We start from the raw sequence: 8,326 nt of genomic DNA, 5'->3' as shown, positions 1-8,326 counted from the left end.
GGGGAGAAGGCTGCGGGGCATCATCCTTAGGCTCATCATCGTGCTGCAAAGACATTAGATGCATACAATCAATATTCAGTGTAATGATAAGAATAAAGTGAACTGCAAAATATATCATTACATTGTAAGTAATGTTATCATACCATAAAGCTGCCTTTGTATCCTATTTTGTGTCCACCAGTCCCACAAGTGGGTGCTCTTCTAGCATGTTACGGTCTACCTCATGGGGGTGAGGGCTGATGAGGGGGATGCTCGTCCGGTACATCAGTGTCAATCCTAACCGGGGGTTTTAGAGGGTCGGATGAGGATGAGGTAGGTGGGTAATGATGCTTTGTATAGCCAGGAGTGGGGATCATTGTCATGGGTAAAGTGGGTGCACTAGAGCTGGTGGGTGGGTATGAGGGTGTCTTAGGGTGCTAGGAGGGGTCATATGAAAATCAATACCAAGATCAAAACTAGGCTGTGAAGGTGGGGTGGGTGAAAGGACCTCGGGCTGAGGAGATGCATCTACCATGGGTGGAGGGACATCGAACTAAGAAGATGCATCTGGGATGGGTGGAGGGACCTCAGGCTGAGGAGATGCGTGCAGGATGGGTGCAGGTACCTCAGGACTAGCTACAACCCGAGGGGTTGTTGCACACCAACCACGACCCCTAGCTGCACTTGTGCTTGGGCTTGCTGTAGCACGCCAACCACGGCCCCTAGCTGCGTTTGTGTTTAGGCTTGCAGTAGCAAGCCGACCATAGCTCGTTGTACTTAGGGATGCTGCACTTGTGCTTAGGGTTACAACAGCTGTTGATTCAGTCTCATGCCCATTGTTTGCTTGCCCATTTGCTGCAAGACCACCACAAAGCCCAACCATAGCACTTAGGACGCGCCGAACGTGGTTATGTCCTGGGCTACCTTCAAGAAGCATCTCCAATAACGCATTATGGTTTTCAATCTGAAATAGAGAAACGACCAGTACAATCAGCTTTGAGACATTTATGTATCAATTACAAAATAGATAATATAGTACTTATTAATTGCTAATATTGTCTGCCTTTACCATGCTAGTCCCTAAATATACTACCCAAAGAGACACCTCTAGGAAGAAGACAGAGAACTAAATACCAAGGAAATAAAAACAACTTCTATAAAGAATGAACTTTAGTTACTGAGAGTTGTAGAATAAGGACAAAAGTCCACTAAAAAATACATGCACAAAAAAAAGGAGAACCCATATCTTCAAAAGTAGCATGCAACATACTTTTTAATCCACTTGCATAGGCAAGGTATAATTTTGTTGGGTAAATTACATTTCAAAGCCTATACTTATAATAAGGATGATTTGAAATTAAATCTTATAGGTTCAGAATCTTTGAATTAAATCAAGAAGTTTAATACTGTTATAAATTAAATCTTATATTATCATTACTTTTAAATCGAATTATGAACTTTTAAAAGTGTATCAATTGATACTTATATTAGTTTCAAGTTGAATTCTGGACTTCTAGAGTCACATCATCAAATGAAATCCTGAACTTGTCACAGTTAACAATCTTTGTTTGCAGTAATTTTGAACTGTAATAAATCTATGAAAATAGCTTTATTGATTTAAGAAAATGAAAAAAGAAAGAAAAACTAGGGTATATTTTACAGAAAAATGCCATATTCAAATACTCAACTAACAATTAGAACTTTGAGATTAATATCTACTCAAATACTTAACTAAGAACTAAAAGTTTTATTAGAATACTATATGCAATAGAAAATCTTTTTAATTGGATGTCAGTTAGATTAAACCAGATTTGCTAAAGCAAGAAATCAATTGATTCTACATTCATACATGTACTGAAGAAAAAACAAAGCAAGCAATAAAATCTAATTAGAATACATTACCATTATATGTAATTTAGCGCTGTTTTGGTCGAGATACTTTCGAGTGACTGGACGGTACCATCGGTAATAGGCATGATCGCGGGGCATCTCACCCATCTGAAGAGGTGCATGGTAAAGTCATTGTTGTCTCATACCCCATGAAAGGATATACGGTGCATGCTCCTCCCTTCAATTTTTTCCACCTTCCCACGCAAGTCTATTCCATGCAGTTTATCATCGTACACAACATGGTCAGGCTGCTCCTGCGCCAACCCAAACTGTTGAAGGACACAGTCTGGGTGGTGTGTCTCTACTATGCAAAAACACACAAGTGGCACCCTTGCCGTCCACATATCCCTCCCTGCAATGCAGAAGGCAAGAAGGTGGCTTAAGTCTGCCTCATATGTCTGCCACATAATCTACAATAGAAACAAAAAACAATTATCATAACATCTTCAAATGTGCAACAAGGGAGAATACATAGAAATGAAACATCAGTGAAGTCAATTAAATAAATATAATGAAACTGTTTAGTATTTACTTCAAAGGAACCCCCAACATGTTTATCCTAAAACCCTGTTTCTCATTGAGCTTTTATGGGTGCTAATAATGTAAATGTGGTATAGTTTTAGTGGCTTAGCCATTGGCACAGAATCCTATACATAGAGGTTCTTTTGCAAAGGCAATTGCATAGGAACTTTATTACCTAAAATTAACATGAAGGGGGAGGGTCTCTTCTAGCACTGCCAAAGGATGACAGGCACACTAATGAGACCGCAGGTACTTTCCAATAACTGCAAAGCTTGATCATGGCCTAAAACTTAAGCAGACACCCTAGGCTCTCAACTACTGAACGTGCGATAATAATTTTTATTCAACATAACCAAACAGAATTTTTGTATATTATTACCTGGTCTGGCTACATTCTAACTAATTGCTCACGAAAGTGGATTAACACCATGCCGGATGGCCTACTCTTCGAGCTTGGCACCTGCACCCATCTATAGTTACGAGCGAATAACATAAGATAAGATACTACTACTTAGTTACTAAGAAGAGTACATTGCATAACACACTGAATATCAAGAAAATACTTACTTAAATGCAAGTGGAGCTTTTGGCCATGGGCCATAATCACTTCCAGGTGGGGGCTCTCTCCTCGAGCACAAGAATGGCAACCTCTCCCATGCCCAATACTAGACCAATTGCAACGCCCCACCAATCTGCGCTGTCTCTTTATGGCTTGCCCGGCATAACTCTTTGTACAACCATGCCAGACAATCACTACCCCAACTATACTGTGGCGGATCACGAAGGTTTCGCAAGAACTCCAAGTGCATCAGATGCACCCTCTCTCCTGACTTGTTCATGAAAAGCTTATCCCTTAGTAGCGCTAACATATAGCACCGGGCATACTCATGTATCTGAATCTCCATTGCATCATGAGGCAATGGCTCTGCAATGCACTCAACAAGGCGGCTGATGAGAATTCTTTGCCCACCAAAGTTTTGTTGTCATTCTCCGGAACTCCAAAACCAAGCAACTCCGCGTAGAATTGCCTCTAATTCTCCACAACAATCGGCCCAACCAAGACCTCACCGTCTATAGGAAGTCCAAAAATGACCTCCACATCTTGTAGGGTGATTGACATCTCACCATATGGAAGATGGAACGTATGAGTCTCCGGCCGCCATCGCTCAACTAGGGCCGTTATTAGGCAATGATCTATCTCTCTAGAAGGGGCCCTAAATAATCCTTCTAGCCCCACCAACTTGATAATGTCTATCACCTGATTATCTTGTATCGATATGTTTTCCATCTCCTTAAAGCGACCATGGCATTGAAGTGGGCCCGGGTCCTACAAAATGGATAAAAATTATAGCAGTTGTTAGAATTTGATATACAACTTTGAAAGAACTTGCTAAAAGTGAAACACGCTTTGTAAAAAATAAGCGGTTCTTAGAACTAGATATTTCGCCTCACCATTCCAAATAATTTCTGATTGATGATTTGTTTGTTGCATCAGCAATGAAGTACTTTCTGGACTGGGCACATAATCTCTGGATCCTCATCGATCCGAGGCTCCATACTGCAAAAAGTGCTACTGTGAGATCATACATAGTGGCAGACATACCTTATTTGGTGTGAGAGTCATCACAAATCAGGCATTACCACAACACACAATGATTTCACAAGAAGATATAAAAAATAGTTCACTACATAAAATATTTGAAATATTACAGCTGAACCACTCTAAATGCAAAATCAGTGACTGCGGCCCATATGGAATTATGAAATATCATTATCATCAAAGAATGGATAAGAATAACAAATACTATTACTATTTATGAGATATTCCTCGTTATTGGTTATTAAAATATATAGAGTAGTAACAACTTCACATTAAGATTATAAAATTTGGTTAAATCAAAATTACAATAAAAACAATATACAAATGTTAATTTGGTTGTTAAATTATGGAATAGAATTGTCCATTTTAGCAGTTCATGACAAATAATTGAAAAAGTACAATACAATTATATGTTGGAGCAAGAAAGACAATTATAAAAGTTAGGACTGAACTGAGTGCCCGTTTGGTTGGGCTTTTAGGGGCTGAAACACACCTTTATTTAAAAGCTGGACTTCTTTGAGCATTTGGTGAAGCAAAAACGCAACTTTTGGGTAAAAGTTGCGTTTTGGGCCAAGGCAAAAATGCCCAATCCAATTTTGGAGCTCTGGAGCTCCATAAACAAAAAGTCCATGCGCGTTTTCAGCTATCCATTGGGCTCTTCCTAAAATTACCGAATTACCCATTGATAAATCATCAGTTCTCTTCTGCAACTATTTCTCATTCCTCTCATCTCATCTCTCTGCTCCACCTAAAATCCCTGAAGCTTAACGCATCTCATCTCTTCTCTGCTCTGCCCTCTCCGTGCTGCTACCAGTCTCTCCGTGGTAAGTCATCCTTGAATCTTCTTCCTCTTCTTCTGCTTTCTTCGTCTTCTCTGATCTGTATTTTTTTTTTTAAAAATTGATTTATGTCTAATCTGATCTGAGAAATACATTTTGAAGGTAGAGATTTGATCAACAAAACACCAAGCAACACTGATCTGCTACCAAAAACCACCAGGTACCAACACTGATTTGAAATTTTTTTTTTTTTTACCGAGTGTGGGAAAAAAAATTTCAAATCTTGCATGCTTTGTTGTTGCTAATGATCTATTTGTTCTCTTGCTCTGCCCTCTCCGTGCTTAACGCGTCTCATCTCTTCTCTGCTCTGCCCTCTCCGTGCTGCTACCAGTCTCTCCGTGGTAAGTCATCCTTGAATCTTCTTCCTCTTCTTCTGCTTTCTTCGTCTTCTCTGATCTGTATTTTTTTATAAAAAAATTTATTTATGTCTAATCTGATCTAAGAAATACATTTTGAAGGTAGAGATTTGATCAACAAAACACCAAGCAACACTGATCTGCTACCAAAAACCACCAAGTACCAACACTGATCTGAATTTTTTTTTTTTTTTTACCGAGTGTGGGAAAAAAAATTTCAGATCTTGCATGCTTTGTTGTTGCTAATGATCTATTTGTTCTCTTGCCGGGTATTGAAAATTTTTTTAGCTACATGCTTTGTAATTTTTATTTCTTTTGTGGATGCTCTGTTTGACTGAGGATGCTTTGTGGATGCTCTGTTTGACTATTAGCTACATGCTTTGTGGATGCTTTGTAATTTTTTTCTTTTGTAATTAGTCACACACTTTTTGGGAAGCTGAAACAGATAAAAAAAGAATGTATTTTTAAAGTATTGGGTTGCTTCAAATTTTTTGTTTTTTGTTGTGTTTGATTTGTTTTCTCGGCAACCCAACAAGAGAAGGTTAGTAAGAAGTCCACCTCTCCAAGGAATTTTTTGTTTTTGTTTTTCACTATAAACTTATTTCTTGCTGGATAAATGTAGATTGTTGAGTCTAGAATCCAAGTGCATTTCAACAAGACAATATGATCTGTTTCATCTCATTCACCAAAAGAGTTGTTGAATTAATCATGTCATAAACGTAGTGTTTAAGAAATTGATAGGTATGAGATATAAAGTCTTGGGTTCTACTCTTGCTAATCTCATAAGAGAGCAAAGACTTCTTAAATCAGCTACTTGACTTGTCATCTCCAATGTGCCTATCTAAGTGACAGATAGTCTCGAGACAGCTGTGTGTAATTTCCTTTCTTTGCAAAAACTACCTGTCATGATTCTTCTAGTCACTAGTTTATCATTGAGGCACTCAACCTATCATTGGAAGGAGCGTTGTTAAGTTGTTAGGTTTGTTAGCTTTTAGTTACTGCTCTGTTGTAACAGTTGGAGAATTCATTTCAGAGCAGTTATCATTCTCCCTATATAAATTTCACCCTTGTAAAGCTTAGATTCATTGAAATAATATAAGAAGACAATTTCACCCAATTGCTTAACATTAGCAGCAGCCGCACCCCACATCAAGAGAGCACGCACACGGTGCGGCTGTTGCTGATGGGGCATGCACACCCTGACAACAACTACATATTTTCTTTTTTCTCCTCTGATTTTCAGACCCCAAACCCAAACTTTTGTAAGCTATACAATTTTCAGACCCCAAACCCAAACTTTTGTAAGCTATACAATGATTTTCAGACCCCAAACCCAAACTTTTGCAAATTTTATTGTTTATGTGGTTTTTTTGGTCTTTAGTAATGAGGAGTGGAAGTGTTTTGCTTCAGTTATGATTTGTTCTCAAGGTTAATAACCTTGGATACTGCAGTTGATTTGTTGGATTAAGATTATTTTTAAGATCACTATATGGAATTGTTATGTTTTGGGCAGTCTCATCTTCCTCTTTTCTAGATTCTCACGACTTGTTAAAATTTCAATGTAAGAATTTTAAGAGGACCTCTTGTATACATATACTTGAAGCACTCCTATTCGTCTCTAATAAATTATCCTTTACTTAAAAAAAAAAAAATAAAAATTAAAGTCCACAGAAGCAGAAGAGTTACTCTAGTAGGTTTGGTAAAGAAACCCAATTTAAATGAAATGGATTGTTATGGTTTGGCATAACTTTAGCCTAGAATTATGGAGGAGATAAGATTGGGTTTCAGACAAAGGTTTTAGTGTGTTCTTCCCACCTTTTATGGCAGCAATGTTCTGGCTGTGTTTACTGACTACTGACTAGTGAGTGTACAAACGGTGACATGATGAGATTCCTCTCTAGCCCTTTCTATTTTATGCTCAGACTAGGCAGCAATTTTCTTTTTCTTTTTTCTGGATTTTAGATCATGTTTGTAACTAGTTCACTAAATTGGAATATTATGTATTCTATTTTTTGCATTTCTTATAGCTGGTTAACTTTATAGATGGGTAAAAAGACCACTTCCAACCTTGAGGTAAAAAAGGCTAGAGCAGATTGGGATATTAATCCAACGTGGACAACTACTTTTTGTAACCTTTGAGTGGAACAAATTCAAGCCGGGAATAGAACAAAAGGTGCTGGCTTTAGTACCAAAGGTTGGTTCAATTTGGTGACCAAATTTTGTGATGAGACCGGTCAAAACTATGATAAGGACCAATTAAAAAGTAGGTGGGATGTATTAAAAGGTGATTGGAGAGTGTGGGAACAATTCAGGAATCTTGACACAAGTTTAGGTTGGGATGCAGTGAAGGGAATGATTGCTACTCCTGATTATTGGTGGGACTTGAAGTTGAAGGTGAGTTGAGCATTTTATTAATATGTAGTTAGTTGGAGATAGTTTTTTTTTAATATTATTGTTATATGAGTGAAATTACAATTATATTTTGTAGGAATTACCCAAAGCTAAAAAATTTCGAGAGAAAGGTCCATAGAATCTAGAACAACTTGAGATAATGTTTAGGGATGTTGCAGCAACTGGGGTGGCTGCATGGACTCCTTCTTCAGATACATTACCTCCAACAATGCCAAAAGAGGGTGCTGGTGATTCAGATGGTAGCTCCGAATTTAAGGATAACCAATGTGACATGAGTTTAGACATTGATAGTTTGCAGCAAGGACATACTAGTCAATCACGTAGTTCAGGACAAAAGCGAACTAGTGAATCAATACCCTCACAGAAGAAAAAGAAGAAGATAGGAGGAGCTGCAATGTTGGACAATCGTATTAGTCAATTAATAACTGTCTGTTAGAATAGGTCCGAAGGTACTTCTCGAGAGTCACCAAGTTCAATTGATAATGTCATGGCAATTGTGAGAGCACTTCTTGGAGTGGAAAGTACGTTTGTGGTTCAAGCTTCCATTATCTTACTAAAAAGGTCACGGAAGGAGATGTTCCTAACTTTCAAAGACCCAGAGTCACAGCTGGAGTGGCTACAAGAAATGATTTATAACCAAAAGAAGTGACTAACCTTATGTGGTATTAACTATGTTGTATTAACTTTAAACTAAGTTAGCTATGTTGTATTAACTATGTTGTATTAGC

The 8,326-nt window shown here is 38.0% G+C and overlaps 1 pseudogene; it reads left to right on the top strand.

The window, feature by feature from the left end:
* The first annotated feature begins 7,229 nt into the window (after positions 1 to 7,229).
* Positions 7,230 to 8,247, top strand: LOC142609809 (uncharacterized; annotated as a pseudogene).
* Positions 8,248 to 8,326: the final 79 nt, after the last annotated feature.

Source organism: Castanea sativa, chromosome 1, assembly GCF_040712315.1.
Source record: "Castanea sativa cultivar Marrone di Chiusa Pesio chromosome 1, ASM4071231v1".
Lineage (NCBI taxonomy): Eukaryota > Viridiplantae > Streptophyta > Magnoliopsida > Fagales > Fagaceae > Castanea > Castanea sativa.
This window is presented reverse-complemented; position numbering and strand designations above follow the sequence as displayed.